Source organism: Hemitrygon akajei, chromosome 8 (assembly GCF_048418815.1).
Source record: "Hemitrygon akajei chromosome 8, sHemAka1.3, whole genome shotgun sequence".
NCBI lineage: Eukaryota > Metazoa > Chordata > Chondrichthyes > Myliobatiformes > Dasyatidae > Hemitrygon > Hemitrygon akajei.
Genome location: NC_133131.1, coordinates 83,843,009 through 83,869,794, shown reverse-complemented (window position 1 = coordinate 83,869,794; position 26,786 = coordinate 83,843,009).

Genomic DNA, 26,786 nt, shown 5'->3' with positions numbered 1-26,786 from the left:
ATCTTTCAGTATTTTAATGTACTATTTTGGTTTCTTTTAGTTGTGATAGTGCGATTTGTTTTGTATCTAGAAGTGGAATTCAATTTTCTTTTAAATAATTACCGGTAGTTCTCCCCAGGGTAATTTGTGAATTTACTAAGTAAGAAGCAGAGATGGATTTTTTCTTTAATTCTCCTTGTAGATAGATAGATAAGTAGATAGATATGTTATTGATCCCAAAGGAAATTACAGTGTCACAGTAGCATTACAAGTGCACAGACATAAATATTAGAAGAGAAGTAGAAAAAATTTTAAAAAAGTTACCACAAAGATTTAACAGGAAGGGGTCGTCACTTCCCCAGCTATAGGTTGACTCATTATAGAGCCTGATGGCTGAGGGTAAGAATGACCTCATATAGTGCTCTTTGGAGCAGCACAGTTGTCTTAGTCTTTAACTAAATGTGCTCCTCTGTTCAGCCAGGGTGGCATACAGAGGGTGAGAAACATTGTCCAGAATTGCCAGGATTTTATGTAGAGTCCTTTGTTTTACCACAACCTCCAGGGTGCCCAGTTTGATTCCTATAATAGAGCCGGCCTTTTTAATCAGTTTATTGAGCATGTTGGCATCACCTGCATTGCACAGAAGTTTGTACTGGTGACAACAGATTGGTAGAACTTGTGAAGAGGTGCCTGTATACTCCGAAAGACCCCAGTTTCCTCAGGAAGTAGAGGTGACTCTGGCCCTTCTTGTTCACAGCCTCTGTGTTGGTGCTCCACTCAAGTCTGTCATCCTGGTGCACCCCCAGGTACTTGTAGATCCTCACCAAATTCACGTCCTCACCATCAGTAGTAACAGGGAGCAATGCACGCTTAGTCTTCCTAAAGTCCATCACCATCTCCTTTGCCTTACTAATGTTGAGCTACAAATGATTCAGTTAGCACTATTTGACAAAGGGTAATTTAAAGATGATGTGCAGTTTCTCCAAATGATCTGTGTTCTGCATTCATGGAGTTGATGTCAGAAAATATTGATATTCTAAATGTGCATGAAAGTGTTTTTATGGACTGTTTAATAATTGTTCTTTAAATGCTTTCCATTTTGTCCTGTAGCATTTAGGCCACTGTTCACTAATGTTTAATAGAGTTGCTGCACATGCATTTTGTGTTGAAATTTTACTGAAGGATTTAAGGGTGTATTTTCCCAATTACCCTGGAAAATTGTACTTGTTGGAAACAAGCTCAATAAGCCATGGTAGTGCTGAATAAGTTATGACCCTAAGGGATTTTAAGGCACACTATGAGAAGTTTGCTGCTTTTGATTAAATTTGCCACTATTGAAGTTGGGTTAGTTAATTTAGTACTTTTTAACTTGTATATCAATAACAAATTGGGTAATGATGAATAATTTCTCAAATAGGAAATTATTCTTTCATACTTATGAAGACTAGCTCTCTAATGACTTAAAACTGCATTCATAAATGCAAGAGACTTTCCAGATACTGAAAATCTTGAGTAACACCCAGAAAAGGCTGGAGGAACTCAGCAGACAGGTAGCATCCGTGGAAGGGAGTAAACTGCTGACGTTTCGGGCTGAGTCCTATTATTAGGACTGGATAGGAATGAGGCAGAAGCCAGAATATGATGGTGGGTGGGAGTGAAGAACTGCAAGCTGGCAGGTGATAGGTGAGGGAGGAGAGTGGGTGTAGAGGGGAGAACAAAGTACAAGTTGAAGGTGATAGCTGGAAGAGGTAAGGGGCAGAAGAAGAAGGAATTTAATAGAGATTAGATTGGATTAGATCAAACTTATTTGTCATGTACATTGAAGAATTGAAATGTACTGTACAATGAAATGCATTGTTTTGCATCACAGACCAAGATAGACGGAGGATGTGCTGGGGCTAGCCTACAAGTGTTTCCATGCTTCCAGTGCCAACCCAGCCAAAATATCTCATAGGATAGGACAGTGGACCATGAGAGAAGTGGAAGGAGGAAGGGCACCAGAGGGAGGTGAAGGGCAGGTGAGGGGAAGGGAAGGGAGGAGAACCAGAATGCGGAAAGAGGAAGGAGAAATTACCAGAAGTAAGAGAAATCGATGTTCATACCATCAGGTTGGGTGCTACCCAAACAGAATGTGAGGTGCTGCTCCTCCATCCTGAGTGTGGCCTCATCATAGTAGAAGAAGAAGCTATGGACAGACATGGGAAATTGAATTGAAACGGGTGGCCACTGGGACATCCTGCGTTTTGAAGGTGCTCGACAAAGCAATCCCACAATTTGCTTTGGGTCTCACTGACATAGAAGAGGGCGCATTTGATATAATAGGTGACCCCGAAAGACTCACAGGGGAGGTGTTGCCTCATATGGAAGGGGCGCTTGGGACCCTGAATGGTGATGAGGGAGGAGGTGTTGGCAGAGGTACAGCACTTATCACACTTGCTGTGTAAGTGCCAGGAAAGGAAACAGTGAAGAGGGATGAGTGGGCAGGGGAAACATGTAGAAAGCCATTCCTACAGAAAGCAGAGAGTGGGAGGAGGGAGGGAAAGGTATGCTTAGAAGTAGGGTCTCTCTCATTGCAGATGGCGAAAGTTATGGAGAACGATGTGTCAATATCATGGCGGCAGGAGAATGAGATCAGGGCAGATATACTAGGGATGAATTGAGAGACAGATGAGGGCAGTAATGATGATAGTGGAAGGAAAGCCCCATTCTTCGAAAAACAAATGCTCTGGAATGGAAAACCTCGTGCTGAGAACAGCGGTGGTGGAGGAGAAGGAAGTGAGAAAAGGGAATGAGAATTTTTACAAGTGACAGGCTGGGAATAGAGATGGTCAAGATGTGAGAATCAGTAGGTTTGCAAAAATTATCAGTGGATAGTCTCCAGAGATGGAGATGGAGAGACTGAGAATAGTGAGAGAAGTGTCAGTGATGGTCCAAGTAAATCTGAGGGCAGGGTAGAGGCTGGAAGCAAAGCTGATGAAATTGACGAGCTCAGGATGGGTGTGTGAAGCAGCACCAATGCAATTGTCAATGTAACATAAAAGGAGTTGAGGAGTGTTCTCAGAGCCGGCTTGGAACATAGTCTTTATACCAGGTTCTGGAGCTTTATGTTGTGCAATGAGCAATTTAAAGACATAAAAATGCAGCAGTCTGTTTTACCTATGAGACAGCTAGTGTTGGATATCTGCTCCACGGGAAAGGGCACAACTCGCTGATAACACCACTTCGATCTAACAGAAAATGTGAATCCAGCGTAGCTGCTGTGATTGGAACTTCTAATGACCAGTGAATTAGCCATTCTTTCGGCAAGGCAAACAAAGAAAGCAAAGAAAGAGGCATTCCATTGTAATTTTAATGCATGTTATTGAATGCAAAGCTGTACTGTTAATGAGAAGTCAGGATCAGCATTGACATATAGTGTGATGGCAAATGGGCAGAAGCTGTTGCTAAAGCACTGAGTGCGTGCCTTCAGGCTCCTGTTCTTCCTCATTGATGGCAGTAATAAGAAGTGAGTATGCCCTGGATGAAGAGGATCCTTCATGATGGCCCTTATCTTCTTGAGTCATCACCTTTTGAAGATGTCCTTGTTGGTGGGAAGTCCAATATCTATCGTGGAGATGGCTCAGTTTACAACTCTCTACAGCTTTTTCCTTTTTCCAGTCCTGTGTTTTGATGTTTCCATGCCAGATGCTGACAGTCAGAATGTTCTCCATAGTACATCTGCAGAAATTTGCTAGAGTCTTCAGTGACATAACAAATCTCCTCAATCTCCTAATGAAATATAGCTGCCAGCATGCCGTCTTTGTAATTACATTAATATATTGGCCTAGGATAAATCTTCCATCATGTTGACACTCTGGAACTTGAAGCTTCTCGCCTTGTTGTGGTGGTAATTAAATCACAATGGGTCCAGGTCCTTGCTCAGTTGGGAGTTAATTCTTGCTATGACTAACTTCTTAAAACACTTCATCACAATAGGTGTGAGTGCTACTGGGTGGTAGTTATTGAGGCAATTCTCCCTGCTCTTCTTGTATATTCTTGATAATAGTATATTATTGTATTCCAAAATCAAAAATAAGCTGTTTGAAGTATTGTTTGAAACTGAGGAACCAAGGTGAATTGCAATTGTTGTGTTTGTTACTGAAGGATAGTGCAGAGCACACCAGGATGCCAGCATACAGGTTACTCAGCTGAACTGTATTGCTTGTACAGTATGTGAACTCCTGCCATGTGGGACTGTCTAACTGAGTGGCACAGGAGTAACACTATTAATTACTACTACCCTTCTTGAAAAAAAGAAAAACTAGGTATGTACTTTTTGTCTCTAGAACGGCATTGAAGTTAAAGTCACTGAAATTGAGCCATTCAGTTCACTTTACCCGTAACACATAACTTATGCTCCTTACATAAACATAAAAAATAATTGACAATATTATAATTGTCTTTCTCTTTGTTTTTAAGTCGCTCTCTTTGTTTTCATCCTTTTTTCATTACTTCCTATTTTTAAGAAAAGTTTCATTTTGTGAAATGTTTTCAACATTAGAACTCTCTTTAACAAACACAAAATCTAATGGAAAGCAGGGTAGACTACCTGAACACTCTAGCAAAGGGAGAGGATTGTTCTGCCTCTTTAGTCTTTTGCCCTAAGCTATTAGATTATGGAGTATATCTCTTAAGTGGGATAGACAAACGACTGATCCATTATATGTTCCTGGAAGTGTTAGAGAGGATGGAGGTACTTGAACAGGTGGGTCCACCTCAAGTAAGTGGTCCTCATCATAAGGATCAGGTTACACTATATCTTTCTCTACTTTTCGTGGACTTTGATGGTGCATGTCTGTTCTGTCTGATTTCACCTTGTGATGTTTGAATCACAAACAACCATGGTGTATGCTGCCCAACTACTGTTCCTTTGGTGAATTGGACTGAAATCCCAACAGTTTCACCACTCCTGAGCAGCGACAAAGGTCTTGCTCTGTGTCTGGGATCATGCATGCTCTTTGTTTTCTCACTCTGTGATGTCTCAAAATGTTTCACTTTGTCCAAGTAAATGAGGTTGGAGAAGGGAAGGAAGAACAGGCAGGCTTGTTCAGTTTCTGGCCCATTGACAGCTCTGATGGACTGTAGCTATTCACAAGAGGTGTGGAGAGATAAGCTAGCAGTTCTTTGTAGGGGTCTTTTGCCTTCAGTAGGAGACTCTGGACAGTTTTCCCTGCTTTTTCCGCTCCCCCATTTGTCTGTGGGAACTGTGGACTGCTTGTCTGGTGTTTGGGCTCACAGTCTCTAGCAGAGGTTTTGAATTCTGTGCAGCTGAATTGTTGACCGTTCTCTGACACAAGTGTCTCTGGTATTCCGTGGTGAGTGAATACGGCTTTCAGGTGCTGTATAACTGCTGCTGAGGGTGAGGACAGCTTGGACACCTCTACGTTCTGTGAGTGGTAATCCACAGTGAGAAGATAATTATATCTTTCCAGCTCGAATATGTCTGAGCCTGCAATTTGTAATGGAAAGGCTGGGAATTCTGTGGGACAGAAAGGATCAGCATGATTTTTGTGCAATTTCCTGCATGCTTCACATTGCTTTACATAATCTCCCAGGTGACCATATGGAATGTCTTGCTCTTAGGTAACATTGTTTGATGCCTTGATGTCCTTGGTGGATTTGACTGATGAGTTCTCCGTGCATAGAAGCAGGAATGATGTCTGGAACCCTTTAGCAGCAGACCATCAAGAATGGTGAATGTGTCTCTTTCAAACCAGAAAGGTCTAAACTTGTGAACTCCTTTCGGAACAGCTGCCCATCCATGCTCGCAATATTCCATGACCTTGCTGCAGATTTGGTCCCTTTTCAACTCAGCGTGAATTCTGACAAACTTAATCTGTGATGCAGGGAAGTTTTCACGTACCACAGCTAACTAGATGTTGGTATCTTCCGTGAGGGCCGAATCAGCATCCGTCCTCTCACTTCTGCATGGGATCCTTGACAATGTCTGGTGTTGTGAAAGATTTGCAGGGGACAGGATCACATGAGCCTCATTCTGAATCTTTGCAGATGTGGAGGTAAGTCAGCCCCGCGTTTTGAGCCGAGGATGCTAACAGGTGGCTTGTGGTCTGTTTCAAGTAGGAATTCAGTTCCTACCAAGTAGCAGCTGAAGTGTTTGCAAGCCCACATGAGAATCAGTGTCTCCTTTTCGAGTCCGGCGTAATGCTGTTTAGTAGGAGTCAGTGCTTCTGATGCATACACCACCGATTTCCAGATCCCACTGAAGTCTTGCATGAGCACTCCCCGGAGGCCAAAGGAAGAGGTGTCTGCTGAGATCTTGGTTGCTTTGATCAGATCAAAGAATGCCAATGTTGGTGGAGAGACAAGGATGAGTACATGCAGATGAGTACATCGTCCATGTGGCAGACTACTACTTCCAGTCCCTCCGAAATGTCGTTCATCTTCATTTGAACGAGTTCAGTGGCTGATGAGATGCCAAAAGGGGGTCTCTTGAAGGCATTGCATCCATATGGTGTGATAAAGGTTGTGAGCTTCTGTAACTCTGGAGCTAAATGGATCTGCCAGAATCCTGAGTTTGTATCTAGTTTGGTGAAAGAACTTAGCTCTGCCCAGCATACCTAAAGTGTGTTCAACAGAGGACAGAATAATCTTCTCCTGCTTCACTGCTTTGTTCAATTTTGTTATATCAATGCAGATCTTCACCGTGCCATCTGGCTTGGGAAATAGAAACAGTGCCCACATACCAGTCAGTAGGTCCATTCACTCTAGTTATGATGTCAAGTCCCTCCATTCTATCAAGTTCAGCTTTGACCTCGTTCATCAATGGGACAAATATACGCCTTGCTGTGGTCGGAGAGGACACCACTCCTGGCCTCAGAAGGATAATGTACTCCTCTTTCAGTCCCTCTGGGCCTGTGAACAGCTCTGGGTACTTCTCCTGCCACTGAAAATTATTTAGCAAATCCAACCTTGTAATGTTGTTCAGCTTCTCAATGGCATATCGTCCCAGCAGTGGTGAGAAGAGATTCTCAACAACGTAGACATCCTCTTTTAGCTGTTTCTCATATTTATGGATAGAAGTTCTATACATTCCTATCACACTGAACTTATGTTTCCCTGGCCCCGTGAGCACTCCCTTTGTTGGGTTTACTGTAATGCCTGTTTACTTTGCCAGTTTTGTGAAGAGACATTTGGGGATGGCTGTGACATCTGCCCCAGTATCCATTTTGAATAACACTGCCTTATTTTGCAACTGGACCATAGTACACCAGCCTTGTCTATTTGAATCTAGAGCCCCAAGGAAAGTCTCTCTTCGTCTGAATCATGATCTTCTTTATCCTCCTGACGAACACTGCTTTTGAGTGGCACTGATTTTTATAATGAGAAATTCAACTGCATTGGTGGCATTTCACTGACTTTGCTGGACAGAGCTCTTTGACGTGGAATGGAGACTTGCCGTGTCTCTTGGAGTTGGACATTTTACCAGCTCTTTGTTTGAGCTGAGCTCTACTCTCACCTCTTCCTGTTAGTTGTGACTGTACCTTGATTATACCCTTCTTTTTGTACAGCTCCTAGCTTTACCTCAGCATCGTTTTTGTCCCTGAGTTCTGCCTGTTGCTGATGAACATCCTCACTCTGCCTGACCATAGTAGTAGCTTTCTCTAGTGTGAGATTTGCATGCAACTGAAGCCTCTCTGACAATTTGGTATCTAGTAGCCCAACAACCGTCCTGTCTCTAATGGACTCATGCCTCAGATTTCCTTATGTTGTCTGACAGGACATGCAAAACTGTGATGAAGTCATATACGCTTTCATCTGGCTTCTGTTTTCTGGAGCTGAACTTTGCCCTCTCATATATCACATTTCATTGTCCTGTGAAACATTCTTTGAAATTGTTCTGCACTATTCCTTTTTTTAAGCATCTGTCAGTCCTTATCCAACCATGATGTCATCTGTTTGTCACCCATGCAGTATATCAGTGTGCTTACTTGATGCTCTTCTGAAGCCTGAGTGAGATAGCTTCCAACCCTAAATCTCTCAAAGCATCTGAGTCATCTCCCAATGCCCCCTGATTTGTGAAATCAAATGTTTGAGGATGCTTTATTAGGTAAGTAAATATAGATACTGCAGGTATTTGCTCCATTTTCCTGTTTGTTTATTATTTTATTGATCTGGGCTATTAAAGTCTTCTTTTCTCTCCCTTAGAGTATGACTGACTTCCTTGGTGTGTCTGAGTCTCTGTGTACGCCCCCAGGCTAGTGGCACACAGAGTATGACAATGTATCCACTTTTGGGTGTAGCTTAAATGTGTTGCCTAGCAACCCTGGCCCTTTCTCAGCTCATGCCACATGCTGCATAAATTTAGCAACTGTCATAGGCAATTTGGTAGGATGGTATGTCCCTGGATATCTTTCATAGATACATGCAGAGAAGAACAGTTTTATTGTAAACTGATTCCTGTTAGGGATCTCATGTGGTCTGTAGCACCAATTCATCGATGATCAACCACCTCTGACACCATATTGGGTTCATTATTGAGGGATAGTGCAGAGTACACCTGCATGCCGGATACTCTCTGAACTTTATTGACAACCTTGATGTGAACTCCTCCCATGTGTAGGTGGCTAACTGAGTGGCATAGGAATAACACTTAACAGCCATTACAACAATATTGAAAGAGATTGATAAAAGTTAAAGAAAAGTTAACATAACATCATGAGAACTAACAGCTTGCTCCACTTTCACTAATATCACGGGTAATCTTTTATCTCAGCACAGTTTCCTCTAATTCTCCCAAAATGATTGATACCCAAATTACCTAAAATCTGTACTCAACAACAGGGATGAGAGAAAAAAGAACTTAAATTTGAGAATACTGAGTGAAAGTTTTCTCTCATCTCTGTCCTCAGTAGCTGACCCTTTAACTTGAGGTTCTCGGCAGTCCAGCCAAGGAAAACATCATTACTCTACCTACCATGCATAAGCTCATAAAAGTGTTGTATATTTTAATTAAAACACCTGTCTTTTTCAGAACATTAGAGGAATACTTCAAGTTTGCTTACTCTCTCCTTACAGGACAAACCCACCTCACACATCCCACGAACCACTGGTGAAACTTTTATTGCACTTCCTCTATAACCTTCCTGATACTGGAAAACCACTTCTATACATGATAGTCCCAGTGAAGTTTATTAGGACCACATGTAATTACAGCGATCTTGTGCTCAAATCTCCTTGCAATAAAAGCTAGTGTATCACTTGCCCTCCTAACTGCTTGTTAAACCTGCTCCTTAACTTTCAGGGATTTACGTACAAGACCACACAAGTTACTTTGCACACCAATTGTTATTCCTTCAGGCTTAGCACTTTTTTTTGACAATAATACATACCTTTTCCTTAGACTTACCTTTAACTTCCCTTATTGTCCTGAGCTGGAGTACTTTTCCTGTTGTTTTATTGTGCCTTTAACTGGGGTGCTCAACTTTGTAGTAGTGCTTTAAAGGTTAGGCATTACTTATTTACCTTTTAACTTAGTTTTCCAATTTACCATAGCCAATACGTGCCTAACTACTTTGCTTTGTTCAGCTTTAAGATCTTAGTTTGAGATTAACTTAAATCACTTCCAATTTCTATATTATAATTACTCTTCTCTGAAACACTATTAACTGCAATGCTATTAGTTAATGCTTGTTCATCTAAAACTTTTCCATCATTAGTCCTGCCACATACTGATATAGTAAATCATTCTTTGTACATTCTGTGATTTTTTCCCCACACTAATACGATTAAGTTGCTTTATTCCGTATGTACTGTATATGTTTATGTGCCTGGTCTTCTTCCATTTCAGCTGCTTGCATGAAAGCTAATTCACCAGTTGACTATTAGCTTTATTCTTGGCAAGGAGTCAGTTGTTTTTGGTTTCATGTTACTTTCAACAGATTTGGGTGCAAAATTCCTGGTAGATCTGAAGGAATAGTGGAGTTTTGAAAGTGCCATCTTTGGAATGAATCTGTCTGTCCAATTGGTGGGTGTAAATGAGCTGGGAGATAACTTGTGTACATTTGTTTTAACTTCTAAGTTAGGCATGCACCTACGACGTGCTGGTGTGATGACATATGCCATTCTCATCCTTTTACCTATAATCTGTAATTAATTATTCAAACAAACAAGAAAGCTTGATCAAACAATATATTTACAATGCTACTAAAATATTACTGAAATATTAAATACACAACACTCTTCCCTTCTTAATTATAAACTCCAACTCAAAGCAGAATGCATCCTGTTACGTACCCCGTAACTGGGTCATTTACCAGCAAAGATAGAGAGGTCCGTTGAAGTCTGATGGTACTATTTTTAATGGTATTTATTGATAAAAATACACAAAAATAATATCAATGCAAACATACATATAATATACGTCATCAATACTAAATCTAAAAGCGCGGGTATAATAATAATCAATAAGAAATAGCTCTATCGTTGTCTAAGGGATAATGTATTGTCCGATGGAAATATAAAAGTCACTCAAGTTCATTCAAGCTGCAGCTTTTGGTTGGAGAGAGAGACGGAGGTTTAACTTGCTCATTCCTTTTATGATGTCAATCCTTCGAGAGTCATTGGGGGCGTATTTCCCCTTTGTGGTTAGCTAAAGCCGGGCTTCCGTGATAAAGGCCCCACCAATTCCGAGGCAAATGGAAAAGGACGCACGTGGGCTTTTCCACCAGCTTTCGCTATTACGCTGTTACAGGAGTTCTAGCATTTCTTCTGGTGCGTCTGAGGGGCTGTTCCCTCAGACCCTCTTTTATCCTGACTCACAGGGTCTCAGATGTCAATCAGGTTGGGATGATGCAATCCCTCCACCAACCTCCCTCGGTTCATTGCCTGGGGGGGCTTCGATGAATCGTACAGTATTCAATACACAATTCCGTCTCCAAAAGACAATGACCTGTTCCGTGGCTTTGTATCTCAGAGGCCCAGGACACATTCCAAACATTGAGGAATCTGTGTGTCTCTCTCTCATTTCCTGGGTCTCCTGACTCGAAGCAATAGCGATCCTGTGATTCTCAAAAAGGAGGGGGCCACAGGCGTAACAATCCCAACTTATATGCATATATATGCAGTATGCTGAAAAATACATTCACTGTATAGACGTCCACAGTATAGTAAATTTTAAATTGTGCCGTTCAGGCTTGAAGATTCAATCACTGTGGAGGATTTCTTACTCTTGTGGATCTTTCCTGACAAGGGGATCATTCTGTTTGGCAGGTGAGACTTGTGGCTGTGAAGCAGTTGCTGGTTCTGGAACCTCCTCCATGGTGGTTGTAGGAGTTGACTCTGGGATTCCAGGAAGTGGATTCTGACAGCACTGGCCACCATTCCTCAACTGATCAATGTGTTGTCTCTGCATCATATCAGATGCATTCTACACAGTGTAGGAGAGTCGTCCAGTTCTGTTCTCAACCTTTCTGAATACCCACTTCTGATCACCTCTGTAGTCCTCCGCTAGGACTGCTTGTCCAGGAGTGAAGCATTGAACCTCCTTGTTTGGGGAGCCTTCAATTTGTCTCAACTCATTGTCCTGCATACTACTTCTGAGATTGGGTTTCAGCAGATCCAAATGTGAATGCAAGGGACGACCCAGGAACACCATAGCTAATGAGTTGCTGGTTGGGGACTGTGCTGCATTGTGATATGCAAGGAGGAAATTGGCAAGCTTCTGTTGTAGTGTGTTCTGCTTTCATTGATCGCAGTGCTTTCATTAGACTCTGGAGAAATCTGTTCGCCAAGTCATTTGTAGCTGGGTGGGATGGTTTAGTTGTAATATGTTTTATTCCATTTATTTTCAGAATAACTGAAACTGTTCCTCAACAAACTATGGTCCATAGTCACTGTTCAGGCAATCAGGTGAAGTTTTGGGCCAACACTTTCATTTTGTCCATGCCTAGATGATCAGCATGTAGCTCCTCCAGCACTTTAGCTCTCAGCTTGGATGGTAGAATAACTCTCAATCCTCACATAAGGCAACCTTCATCAAGGGCGACTTCATCCCAGTGCTGGTAAAAATGGGGGATCTGGAGTTTCTGCAGCACATTTTGGGTTGTCATGTAGACATGAGACGGAGTTTTCCGGTTTCTCTTTGGACCATCTCTGCCATCATAGGGAGACATCTGATTCACATGAGGTAGAATGTGTCAAGAGGAGTGTCATCTTTTGTAAATTTTTTGGGTATTTCCTTCACCAAGGGTAAAGAGGACATCAGCATTTTCAAGATTAGGCATATTTTTCTTCCGACCTTGTAACTGTGTCCTCCAAGAAACAGCACCCGTCTCTGCATTCGTGCTGCAGCTCTGAGTGGAGCACAGTACCATTCACAGGTCACAGGTCCATCGCCATTTCTTCCTGATCTGTTGTCATGACTTCAAGAGGAGGAGCACCGTAGCCAGGTTTGGCAGGTACCTGTTACAGTAATTGACTAATCCTCAACAGGACCATAACTGTGTCATGTCCTTTGTTCTTGGGGCTTCCACCACTGCTTGAATTTTCTCAACGCACCTGCGTCAAGGGTGCGACCACAGTAAGTGATGCCTGGTTAAAAGAATTCACACTTGCTGCATCATGCTCTGAGCCCATAATCTTCTAATCTTTTTAAGGCTGTCTTGAGATTTTGGAGGTGTTCCTTGTCCTCATGATGATAATAATGATGTAATCCAGGTAACACTGACTGCCTGGGCAGTCTGGCAGCTCTGGTCCACAGCTTTTTGCCAGAGTGCAGGTGCAGGTGCTATTCCAAAAATAAGCCTATTACAGTGATAAATCACTTTGTGAATGTTTATGGTGAGAAACACTTTGGAATAGCTAAACATTTAGAAAGGAGTGGTTCCATTAGACAGACACTGCATGGATTCAGAAAGGGCAGGTCCTGTTTGACAAACTTACTGGAGTTCTTTGAGGACATAATGAGTGCAGTGGATAGAGGGGAACAGGTGGATGTTGTATACTTGGATTTCCAGAAGGCGTTCGATAAGGTGCAGCACAAGAGACTTATAAATAAGATACAGATGCATGGAGTTGGAGGAAGTGTTCTGGCATGGATGTGTGTGTGTGTGTGTGTGTGTAGGCCTCCATTAGTCTCAATAGACCATGGATTTGCACCTTGGAAAGTTTCCAGGGCAAGCCTGGGCAAGGTTTTTTATTATGGAAGACCGGCAGTTGTGGCATGGATAGTGGATTGGTTAACCAATAGAAGGCAGAGAGTTGGTATAAATGGGTGTTTCTCTGGTTGGCAGTCATTGGTGAGTGAGATGCCACAGGGCCCACAGCTGTTAACCATTTACATTGATGATTTGGAAGAGGGGACTGAGTGTAGCATAGCAAAATTTGCTGATGATACTAAATTGAGTGGAAAAGCAAATTGTACAGAGCATATGGAGAGTCTGCAGAGGGATATAGATAGGTTAAGTGAGAGGGCCAAGGTCTGGCAGATGGAATGCAACATTGATAAATGAAAGATCATCCACTTTGGAAGGAATAATGGAAGAGCAGATTATTATTCAAATGGTGAAAGGTTGCAGCATGCTGTTGTGCAGAGGGACTTGGGAGTGCTTGTTCATGAATCGCAAAAAGTTGGCTTGCAGGTACAGCAGATTATTAAGAAGGCAAATGGAATGTTGGCCTTCATTGCTAGAGGGATTGAATTCAAGAGCAAGGAGGTCATGCTGCAACTATACGGGGCACTGGTGAGGCCGCACCTGGAGTACTGTGTGCAGTTCTGGTCTCCATACTTGAGGAAGAATATAAATAAAAACACAAAATGCTGGCAGAACTCAGCAGGCCAGACAGCATCTATGGGAGGAGGTAGTGACGAAGTTTCGGGCCGAAACCCTTCATCAGGAGGTTTCGGCCCGAAACTTCGTCACTACCTCCTCCCATAGATGCTGTATGCCCTGCTGAGTTCTGCCAGCATTTTGTGTTTTTATTTATTTCCAACATCTGCAAATTCACTCGTGTTGCCTTTGAGAAAGGATATACTGGCTTTGGAGGCAGTGCAGAGGAGGTTCACCAGGTTGATTCCAGGGATGAAGGGGTTAACCTATGAGGAGAGGTTGAGTCGCCTGGGACTGTACTCTTTGGAGTTCAGAAGAACGAGAGGGGATCTTACAGGAACATACAAAATTTTGAAAGGGATAGATAAGATAGAAGTAGGAAAGTTGTTTCCATTGGTAGGTGAGACTAGAACTTGGGGACATTGCCTCAAGATTGAGGGGAGAAGATTTAGGACAGATATAAGGAGAAATTATTTTTCCCAGAGTGGTGAATCTGTGGAATTCTCTGCCCAGAGAAGCAGTTAAAGCTTCTTCACTAAATATATTTATGAAACAGTTTGATAGCTTTTAACATAGTAAGGAAATTAAGGGTTATGGGGAAAAGGCCGGTAGATGAAACTGAGTTTACGGACAGATCAGCCATGATCTCATTGAATGGCAGGGCAGGCTCGATGGGCTGGATGGCCTACCCCTGCTCCTATTTCTTAAGTTCTTATGAGTCTTCTTCCATCTCCATCTGTAGGTAGGCCTCAACTAAATCCACTTTGCTGAAGTGTTTCCCTCTCGAAAGTTTGTAACGATATCCTCTGTCATGGGCAGAGTGTATAGATCTAATTTCAGTACTGGGTTGATGGTGACCTTAAAATTACCACAGATCCTGACAGATCTATCCTTCTTAGCTACTGGGACCATGGGCTCCTCTCAGGCTTGGAAAGAATTCCTTCAGTCTCCATGTAATCTAGCTTACTGGGTTCTTCATCACGGATTGTATATAGAACCAGACGGGTTTTGCAAAACATGGGTGTGACATTCAAAATTTCACCCTTGATATGTTTAAGTCTTCCAATGCCACCCTTGAACATTTCAGTGGCATCATCCAGTACCTTTCTTAATGCACTTTCAGTTGACTCTGTTGTAGGGCATCTGTCATAGTGGATGGATTGCCAACCAATTGTAGTTGTCTCAGGTACTCTGAACCCCACAATGCTTGCCCTGCTGTTTTTAACACATTTACCACAATGTAGTTTGTTCATTGTTGTACTTCACTGCAATAAATGTCATTCCCACAAGAGTTATCTTTTTTCCATTATAAGCTCTTAGTTGGATATCTTCAGGCTTCAGATCAGTATCTTTGAAATGCCATTCAAACTCATTTTGTGGAGTGAGTGAAACAGATGGGCCAGTACCAATTCCACTTGAATTAATCTGACATTCGCTTCGGGTATAAGCCATATTACTTGTCCCTTGTTCGTTTTCACATTATAAATCTTAAGGCTACCCAGTCCTGTGTCACTTCCATCGTTAACCGTTTTATTAACAACATGCAGTTTAGTGCTTACTTTGAAACAGCAACTTTGAAATTGCTCATTATAGAGTATGTGTCCTACTTTGTTGCATTTTCTGCAAGTTTCGCCTTTGAATCTGTATTGGTTTGGTGTATCTGGGACCCTGCCACAGTGGTAATGCAATTTGTTGGCCAGGCTGGTTTCTGTTTAGACTGTAATTTTGTCCACGCTCACTTTTATTTCTAACTGCAACTCATTTGTGTCTATGTTTGCAGTTTCCACTGATACTATTTCAACTGGTTTTTAAAATATAAGTTGTGCTTCAGTTACGAGCTATTTTAGAATTCTTGTAAGATTTAAAAACATAAGAAATAGGAGCAGGAGTAGGCCATCTGTCCCATCGAGCCTGCTCCGCCATTCAATAAGATCATGGCTGATCTGTCTGTAAGTTCAGCTCCATCTATCTGCCTTTTCCCCATAACCCTTAATTCTTTTACTATGTAAAAACGTATCAAACTGTTTCTCAAATATTTTTAGTGAAGAAACCTCAACTGCTTCCCTGGGCAAAGAATTCCAGAGATTCACAGCTCTCTGGGAAAAACAATTTCTCCTCATCTCTGACCTAAATGCTCTCCCCTGAATCTTGAGGCAATGTCCCCGAGTTCTAGTCTCACCTACCAATGGAAACAACTTTCCTACTTCTATCTTATATATCCCTTTCAAAATTTTGTATGTTTCTATAAGATTCCCTCTCATTCTTCTGAACTCCAGAGAATATAGTCACAGGCAACTCAATCTCTCCTCATAGGTTAACCCCTTCATCTCTGGAATCAACCTGGTGAACCTCCTCTTCACTGCTTCCATAGCCCGTATATCCTTCTTTAAGTATGGAGACCAGAACTGCACACTGTACTCCAGGTGCAGCCTCACCAGTACCCTGTATAGTTGCAGCATGACATCCCTGCTCTTGAATTCCATCCCTCTAGCAATGAAGGGCAACATTCAATTTGCTGCCTTAATAACCTGTTGTACCTGCAAGCCAACTTTTTGCGACACATGCACAAGCACTCCCAAGTCCTTCTACACAACAGCATGCTGCAATCTTTCACCACTTAATAATAATCTGCTCTTCTATTATTCCTTCCAAAGTGGATGATCTCGCAATTACCAATGTTGTATTCCATCTACCAGACCTTGGCCCTCTCACTTAACCTATCTATATCCCTCTGCAGACTCTCCACATCCACTATACAATTTGCTTTTCCACTCAGTTTAGTATCATCAGCAAATTTTGCTATGCTACACTCAGTCCCGTCTTTCAAATCATTAGGACCTGCCCTTTCTGAATCCATGCTGAATCCATCATTTCACAAGCTAAATGATCTCTCAGTGCATCATTAAGTTCATCACTGGATTGACAATGCTTAGCCAATTTCTTAAATTCAGACATGTAGGCTGAAATGGACTCTCTTTCCTTTTGATTCCGCTTATGAAACCTAAAGCGCTCTGCAATCAACAATGGTTTTGATTCTAAATGATCCTTTCCCGATATCAGCAAAGCTTATTTTGGCTTGTGTGGTTGGAGCAGTCAAACATCTAAGCAAACTATATGCTTTTCTACCCAATACACGCAGCAAAGCTGGTTCTTGTTTCTCATTGGCTATTCCATTTGCTTTAAAATATTGCTTGATTCGCTCAGTATACAAATTCCAGTTATCTCATGTACAATTGAATGTGTTTGTCTTTCTGATGTAGCCAGCCATTTCTGTTTTTTTAAAAGTTTATGATTATTATCACCCAGTATTCAGTGTTTATGAACCCGTGACTGTGTCCGTTTTCTGCTTTGTTAAAAACTCAGTCGTCTCCTTTTTTTTGAAGAAGCATGTGCTGCGCTGTTTTTTTTTAACCACCGTTTCTCCCTACACTTTTTAAAAACTCAAATGTCTTGCTGCACTTCAACAGATAGGTAGCGATGTTGGATTTGTTTTAAAACTTACTCCTTGCCACTGTTATGTTTTGTAACTCCAAAACATAAACTGAATCAAAATAAAAACATGGAGATGGGAGCTAACTTGTGCACACTTGCTTTTACTTTAAGTGAGGCGCACATATATGACACAGTGGGTTGATGATGTATGCCTGTCATGTACACATAACCTGTAATGAATTACTTAAATGAACAAGAATGCTTAATCAAATAATATATTTACAATATTACTCATATTACTGAAATATTACATTCCCAATACTAATGATGCAGTACTAAAGGAGTTTAAGAGTGATCTACAATATCTAAGCTTACATTTGTCCATTAATCAATGTCACTGATTACAGGTTGAATGATTGCTATTATAATCTTGTTAATGATGGCATGTTGTGGGCAGTTGGCTGCTGTGATTCCTACAATAAAAGAAACTTTGTTGCCTTTAAATCTCTTGAGACTTCCTTCAACAACTGTACAATGAAAAACTCTTTCCTTTTCATGCTCTAGAGTTATTGATGTTTGAGAGATCTTGTGATCTGCGACTTGGGGCTTCCAAGTTAAGCACAGGCATTTTGCCACTTCCTATACTAGAAGAGTTTTTTTTCCTCTTTTTCAGCTTCCAGATATTATATTACAAGTTTCATTCTGAGAAAATTCTGTTGTTTGTCCACTCTCTATATTGGGTGTCAGTGGGCTAATGAAAGAGCATGTGAGAAGCTACAGTGAAATTTATTAGAATGATATTCTATACTCTATGTATTTCCTCTTTGTCAAAGCAATCTACAAATACTGAAATTGTTCAACGTACTTCCGGTTAGGATGGGCTAAGCTGCCATCTCTGTTGAGGTCATGCTCAGAATTAGTTGTTTATTTTTAGTTGTAATTTAGGTTTGCAGGGATGTTTTGGAGATTCAGGTGTCAGATTAGGGTTTAGGGACAGAGATCAGTGGTCAGTGGAGACAAAGCATTTGCTCTGCTTTTAAAGGCTGGTGATATAACCGTGTGATGAAGAACATCTGTGGTTCATCTTGGCCTTGCATACCTTCAAGGATGATGGTTGGTGACTGCACCTGCCCCTTACCAGGTCAGTGAGCTGTTGTCAGGTTCTGGATTTGGAGCTCTGCGTGGGCAGGAGGCATGGTCAATTGTGGCACCCCATGTATGTAAGTCAATGAGATTGGAATTTCAGGCCTAGTGTTTGGAATCCTGTCATTGAGTGTCCAGAGTTTGAGGCATGGAGATCGGGTCTTCATCTAGGGTCCATCGTCATTGGTAAGACCAGGGTCAATACCGAAGTTCAAAGCTGTAAGTTGATCGGAAGTCCAGAAGTCTGTAGAAGCCTGTAACTTCAAGTCTCTGTGTGCCCACTGGGAGAAATGTAGCATAATGTCTGAAAGTCCGTGAGTTCGGTGGAGGCCAAAGCTGGCTGGCCCTGCGGTTGGAGAACTGTGTGTGTGCATGGGTGGATGGGTGGGAGGGAAGAACGGGGCTTGTTTTGCTGTTGCTGTTTTGTTGCGTGTTGTGTTCTGTTTTGTGCGGTCATGCTATTTTGGCTGGAATGTTGCTTCCTGTCCCATCACATCTTTAGGTTGTGTTGGTTGTCAATGCAACTAAAGCATTTCACTCTATGCTTTGATGTACATGAGATAAATAAATGAATCTGAAATGTGCTTCTTCACTTGTGTCAGCTGTAACTTTGCTTCCTGAGGATACAGTGATGAGTCATTGTTAATGCCATGCTTTGAAGTTTATTCCAGTGCTCAAGTCATTTCCAAAGAGCTTCTTGTATAAATAAAATAAATCAGTCAGAATCAGATTTGTTATCACTGGCATATGAAGTAAAATTTGTTATATTGCAGTAGCAGGACAGTTCAAAGATATAAAATTAAAACAAATTACAAAAAATAAATGTGCAAAAGATCAATAACAAGGTAGTGTTCATGGGTTCATGGATCATTCAGAAATCTAAAGGCGGAGGGGAAGAAATTCTTCCTAAAGTGTTGAGTGTGTGTTTTCTGGCTCCTGTTCCTCTTCCCTGATGGTAGTAATGAGAAGTGGACATGTACAAATGGTGAGGCACCTTCATGTTGGATACTGTCTTCTCGAAGCACAGCCTCTTGAAGTTATCCATGATGGTGGGAAGAGTTGTGTCCATGATGGAACTCTCTGCAGCCTCTTGTAATCCTGTGCACTAGGGTCTCCTTATCAGACTGAGATGCAACTAAATCTATCAATTTTTTTAAGAGCCTTTGATGAAATACCAAATTGCCTCAAACTTCTAATGAAGTATAGCCACTGGCATGATTTCTTCATGATTGCATCAGTAATTGACCTAGGGTAGATCCTCTGAGATGTCGATGCCAAGGATCTTGAAGTTGCTCACTCTTTTCATCAGTGACGCCTCAATGATGATTGGTGTGCGTTCTCCTAACTTCCCTTTCATGAAACCCATGATCAGTTACTTGGTCTTGTAAATGAATGAACAGATGGCAACAGTGAGACTCTAACTATAATATTAATAATTATGTTGTTCAAGTGTTACTGAAAATTAAATTGATTCATTAATATTCTGCTGGCATTGAATTTGATCATTCAGTATAGTTCATGCCAAATTGATTACAAAATAGTGCAAGACCAGATAGACTATAGAGAACTAGTTCAGTATTAAACCCAGTAGTGATTTGTACAATAAGCAAAGAACTATTCTACCATAAAATGGAAGAATGTGACTGGAACACATAAAACAATGCAACTGAATATGGAGCAACAGAAAGAGGTCACAGCTATGTGTGGTATAGGGATTAAGAATGTTTGGTCATTGTATTAAACTAGTTCAAACAATTGATCTTAATGTTTAGCTTTTTCAGTGATTACTGATTCAATGCTTTTGCGATATTTAGACTATGAGATCATGTTGTAGTTAGGCTTAGATTATTTAAGCAAAGAGCCAAAGTCAAAAAAAGGTTTAAGAATCAATGTTATTAACTTGAGAAGCGATTTACTACTTAATTGACAAAAAAAAGAGATACAGTATACTTCCCAAAGAGGAAGAAGTATTCTGAAAGAAAGATGACACAACCGTGGCTTATAAGAGAAGTCAAATCCAACATAAAAGCCAAAGAGAGGGTGGCTATACTTCATTAGGAGTTTGAAGAGATTTTGTATGAAAACAAATACACTCGAAAACTTCTATAGATGTACTGTGGAGAGCATTCTGACAGGCTGCATCACTGTCTGGAATGGGGCGTGGGCGCTACTGCACAGGACTGAAAGAAGCTGCAGAGGGTTGTAAATTTAGTCGGCTTCATCTTCGCTACTAGCCTACAAAGTACCCAGGGCATCTTCAAAGAGTGGTGTCTCAGAAAGGCAGTGTCCATTATTTAGAACTTCCAGCACCCAGGGCATGCCCTTTTCTCACTGTTACCATCAGGTAGGAGGTACAGAAGCCTGAAGGCACACACTCAGCAATTCAGGAACAGCTTCCTCCCCTCTGCCATCCGATTCCTAAATGGACGTTGTACCCTTGGGCACTACCTCACTTTTTAAATAAATATCATTTCTGTTTCTTGCACAATTTTTAATCTATTCAATATACATATGCTGTAATTTATTTATTATTATTTTGGTTTTTTTCTTCTATATTATGTATTGCATTGGACAGCTGCTGCTAAGTTAACAAATTTCATGTCACATGCCGGTGATAATAAACCTGATTCTGATTCTGATTATGAAAATCTAAACAAGGAAATATAAAACAGCAATTCAAGAGCTGAACTGCTGGACTGATAACCTTATTTTATCACGGTTCATGCCAGTGACAATAAACCAGTTTCTGATTCAGATTTAAAAGAGCAAAAATTAGTTGGAAGTTAGAGGATGGGAAAGCTTTTAAAAACCAACAGAAGTCACCTAAAAGAGTCATTAAGAAAGTAAAGTTGGAATATAAAAGTAAGCTAGCTAATAATATTAAAGAGCATACCAAAAGCTTCTTCTCATACATAAAATGTAAAAGAGAGACAAGAGTAGATTTGGGACCGTTGGTAAATGATGCTGGAGAGGTAGTAATGAGGGACAAGGGAATGACAAACTAATTGAATAAGTATTTTACATTAATCTTCACTGTGGAAGACACTAGCAGTATGGTGGAAGTTCCAGGTGTCTGGGGTCATGAAGTGTGTGAAGTTACCACAACTAGAGAGAAGATTCCTGGGAAATGGAAAGGTCTGATGGTAAATAAGTCACCTAGACCAGATGGTGTACACCCTAGGATTCTGAAACAGGTGGCTGAACAGATCATGGAGGCATTAGTAATGATCTTTCATGAATCACTAGATTCTGGAATGGTTCCAGAAGACTGGAAATTTGCAAATGTCACTCCACTCTTCAAGAAGGGAGAGAGGCAGAAGAAAGGAAACTATAGGGTAGTTAGTCTGACCTCAGTGGTTGGGAAGATGTTGGAGTCAATTGTTAAGAGTGTGTTTTTGGGGTACTTGGAGGCACGTAACAAAATAGACCATAGTCTGCATGGATTCCTCAAGGGAAAATCTTGCCTGACAAATCTGTTGGAATTCTTTGAGGAAATAACAAGCAGGATAGACAAAGGAGAATTGGTAAATATTTTGTACTTGGATTTTCAGAAAGACTTTGACAAGGTGCCATGCATAAGGCTGCTTAACAAGCTACGAGCCTATAGTATTACTGGAAAGATTCCAGCATGGATAAAGCAGTGGCTGATCTGCAGGAGGCAAAAAGTGGGAATAAAGGGTGTCTTTTCTGGTTGGTCAAGTCAGGTTGCTTTTATTGTCATTTCGACCATAACTGCTGGTACAGTACACAGTAAAAATGAGACAACGTTTTTCAGGACCATGGTGCTATATGAACAATACAAAAACTACACTGAACTACAGACCTACCCAAGACTGCATAAAGTTTACAGAACAGTGCAGACATTACAATAAATAATAAACAAGACAATAGGCACAGCAGAGGTCAGTAGGTTGGTAGTCTGATGGCTTGGAGGAAAATCTGTTACATAAATAAACAGCTGAATGGCGGCGTCCGGGATTCCATCCATTTCTGTACTCCCGCCGAGTATTTTGTTGTCACAGATGTAGACCAATTTAATGTCCATTGGAGAGCAGAATGGATAGGAGAGCCAGCCAGCTAGGGCTTACTTTTTTCCTGGCACGGACTCCTGCCCGCTCACCTGGCTTCCGCTTCCTCGCACGCCGCTTACGTTGTCCCCACCTCCGGCCACCGGCATCAGGCGACTCCGAGGACTGCAGGCCTAATTCCATCAGCAAGCCGAGGTCACGCAATCTAACCAGCAGATTTTCATGAAGGTTCGTTTTTGGGCGATCTCTGTATTGTAGCAGTAACTGGGAATGGTAGATAATCGCTCTGTTATCCATTGCCCTAAACCATAATTGTGCCTTAAAATTAAATCTAATTAAAAAACTCAATTAAAGTAGCACCCGATCCGAAAGGCCACTGCTGCCGTGTGCCGCGCCGCCTACAGGTATCTAGCTGCGGCTGGTATCTAGTGGTGTTCCATAGGGATCTATGTTGGGACCGATTCTTTCTACGTTATATGTCAATGATTTGGATGATGGAATTGATGGCTTTCTTGCAAAGTTTGCTCACAGTATGAAGATTGGTGGAGGGGTAGGTAGCTTCAAGGAAGTAGAGAGGCTACAGAATGACAGATAGATTAGGAGAATGGGCAAAGAAATGGCAGATGGAATACAGTGTCAGGACATGTTTGGTCATGCACTTTGGTAGAAGAAATAAAAGAGTTGACTGTTTTCTAACTAGAGGGAAAACACAAAAAACTGAGGCACAAAGAGACTTGGGAATCCTTGTGCAAGATGCCCTAAAGGTTAATTTGTAGGTTGAGTCTGTGGTGAGGAAGGCAAATGCAATATTAACATTCATTTCAATAGGGCTAGAATATATAGAATATAGCAGCAACAGTATAAAGTGGAGACTTTATAAAACATTGGCCAGGCCTCAGTTGGAGTCTTGTGAGCAGTTTTGGGCTCTTTATCTTGGAAAGAATGTGCTGAAACTGGAGAGGGTTCAAAGGAGGTTCACAAAAATGACTCCAGGATTGAATGGCTTGCAATATGAAGAGCATATGATGGCTCTGGGCCTGTATTCACTGGAATTCAAATGAATGAGGGGTGACCTCATTGAAACGTATCAAATGGTGAAAGTTCTTGATAGAGTGGATGTGGAGAGAATGTTTCCTGTGGTGGGGAAGTCTAAGACCAGAGGATACAGCCTCAGAATCGAGGAGCATCCTTTTAGAATGGAGATGAGGAGGAATTTCTTTAGCAGGGTGTAGTGTATCTATGGAATTCGTTGCTACAGGCATCTGTTGAGGCCAAGTCTTTATGTATATTTAAGGCAGAGATTGATTGATACTTGATTGGTTGGGGCATGATGGGATACAGGGAGATGATAAGATATTGGGGCTGAGAGGAAAATTGGGTTGGCCATGATGAAATGACAGGGCAGACTCAATGTGCCAAATAGCCTAATTCTGCTCCTATATCCCATGTTCTCATGAATGACCAATGGAAAAGAGGTTAAAATAAAGCAGAAATCATAGGTTGATGACTAAAGTCAGATGCAGAAAACAATCAGAACAGAGAAAGTGCAGGCACCTTCAGGGGCAAACAGAGATGGACAGGAAGTTCCACCATGTCAGTACTTGGAAATAAAAATAACCAATCTTTGGCAAGTCAGTCATCTGCTTCTGTTCCAATTGTTTTTCCATTAAGCACTAACATGATAGAGTGTCAGAAATAATTAGGTTTTATTGGATTCTGATGTATGTGTCTATCCAATGATGTTGCCTACAAGAGAAGATCCCCTTTAAGTAACTGCCCTACAAAAGCAGCTTAGCGCTTTATACAGGCAATGAAAGTTTACATGGGGAATTAATATGATCCAAACATTTTTTTTTCTGGAGACTCTCTAATATTGATTCCAAGATTCCAGTCTTTCCGAGGAGGACTGGAACCTTTCATGCATCTTTCATTTTGATAAAGTACCTCTGGGAAAAGGATGCTTTGTTAATACTTTGGGTAACTTGGGAATTCAAAAATAGAATTCACATCTATGATGTTGTTGAGACTGAAGCTGATTGTGTTTTTATTAAGCAGGTGAATTGAAATAACCTAATTTTATGACTGAATGGTCAGTCCTGATCCCCAGATGCACTGTATGTTAATGTTAAAATGGAGCCACAAACTAACTTGTTTAGATGTTCTTGTATTTATTAACATTGCATAAGCCACCCAAATTTAGGTCTTATCTCCCTTTTTGCAGAAGAAAATCACTGATGCACTTCGTCTTTTTCCTAAAATCAATGCACTTGTATTGGAAAACTTTACTTCAAAGAGTTCTCCTTATTTATCTTCAGCTTCAGTTAAAAAAAAGCTTTATGTTTGACTACTGAGCCCATAAAAGTTGCTAATATCGAATAATCTGTCTCCATCTTCCGGATTAAGATGGCGCTACCGAATGCGTTCAACAGTTCACTGGTAGTTCAAAAGGCAAGAAATTCAACTAAAAATACTACTAATAGCACCTTTTATGAAGTAAATTGTGGTAAATTATCACCACAAACAATGAAGAGGCGAGTGAAGGCAAAGCAAATTCAAGGGATGTACTGTGCTTGTATGCTGCAGAATTGACACAGATGGAGTAAGCCATTTGGAGAGGGGAAGCCGAGGCAGAGGAGTTTTGGTGTCCATACAACTGGTCTGGGTATGAGGTTGGATCGCTCCGGGTGGCGAACCAAGTTGGAGAAATCGAGAGTAGTTTTGGGCTGGGTGGCGAAATCTAGGCCTAGAGCGAGTTGCTGGGTGGTGTGTTCTAGGCCTGAACCCTTTCATGGCAGCATTGTCTGGGTCCCAGTGAGAGGTACGATATGCTGTTTAAGTGATATACTGGAAAGACAGGGTGTTGGCCTCAGAGGCAAAAGCAAATTTCACTCGCTGTCCCACAATGTTCCCTCCATTCTCCATGGCTATGAAAACTACCCCCAGCTGCTCTGTACCCGCTAATATGATGGACTGATACCGAAGCTGGGGCCTGCTCCAGGCAGCTCTGGGGGGTTTCAGATCTAAGTATTAATTTTAGTTCAGAATGTTGTTGCTCGCATCTATTCTTTGCATGATTTTTGTTTTTTTCCCTTTATCTGCGCATTGGGTGTTGGTCTTTAATTTATTTTTTAAAATTGGGTTCTTTTGGGTTTCTTGCTTTGTGGCTGCCTGTAAGCAAACAAATCTCAAGGTTGCGTAATTTATACATTCTTTCATAATAAATGTACTTTGATCTTTGAATCTTTGATCCAGGGCACCACAAAATATTGATGTTTGGTGTTAAACACTGATGGTTATGAGCTGAATTAATTCACAGTATAAATGCAAACAGTGTTGTAAAAATACCAGGACACTGTTGCCTACTTCACTTTCTAAAAGAAATTTTAAGCTATGTTTATTTGAAATATCAAGATACTTTGCATTTTTCAAATTAAGTTATATTTAAAGAAATCTATGCTAAAGTTTATTTAAAATGACTGGTTTATACTCTGTTGTGAACAGCATCAGAACAAGGATGCTGGTTGCTAATTTTTGGTTAATTTCACAATGACAGGAAGTTATTCATGATGGAAGAATATACGTAACAGAACAAGAGATTTGTAGATTGGTTTATTATTATCATTTGAACTGAAGTACAGTGAAAATCTTGTTTTACATACCATCTAACAGGTCAATTCATCTTCTAAAATTTAGACATACAGTGCTGAAAGTAACCCCCGATTTAACTCTAACCTAATCACGGGACAATTTACAATCACCAACTGTTACTAATCGGTACGTCTTTGGACTGTGCGAGGGAAAAAGAATACCTGGAGTAAACCCATGCATTCGACAGAGAGGATGTATAAACTCCTTACAGAGGACGTTGGGATTGAACTCTGAACTCTGACACCCCAAGCTATAATAGCGTCACACTAATTACCAAGCTACCGTGGTGCCCAATTCATTGCAAAGGTGCATTGAGGTAATGCAGAATAAAGAGTTACAGTACAGAGGAAGTGCAGTGCAGATAGACAGTAAGGTGCAAGGTCACAATGAGATAGATTGTGAGGTATAGGAGTCCATCTTATTGCATTAGGGAAACTTTCAGATGTCTTATAACAGCAGGACAGAAGTTATCTTTGTGCCTGGTATTATGTGGCTTTCAGGCTTTTTTTTATCTTCTGCATGGTGGGAGGGAGAAGAGAAAATATCCGGGGTGGTGGGATCTTTCATTATGGTGACCACTATTCTGAGGCAGTGATAAGTATAGACAGATTCTCTGGAGGCAAGGCTGGGTTCCATGAAGTGTTGATCTGTATTCATAGCTCTCTGCAGTTTCTTGAGGTCATGCGAAGAACAGTTGCCAAACCATACCGTGATGCATCCAGATAGGGGG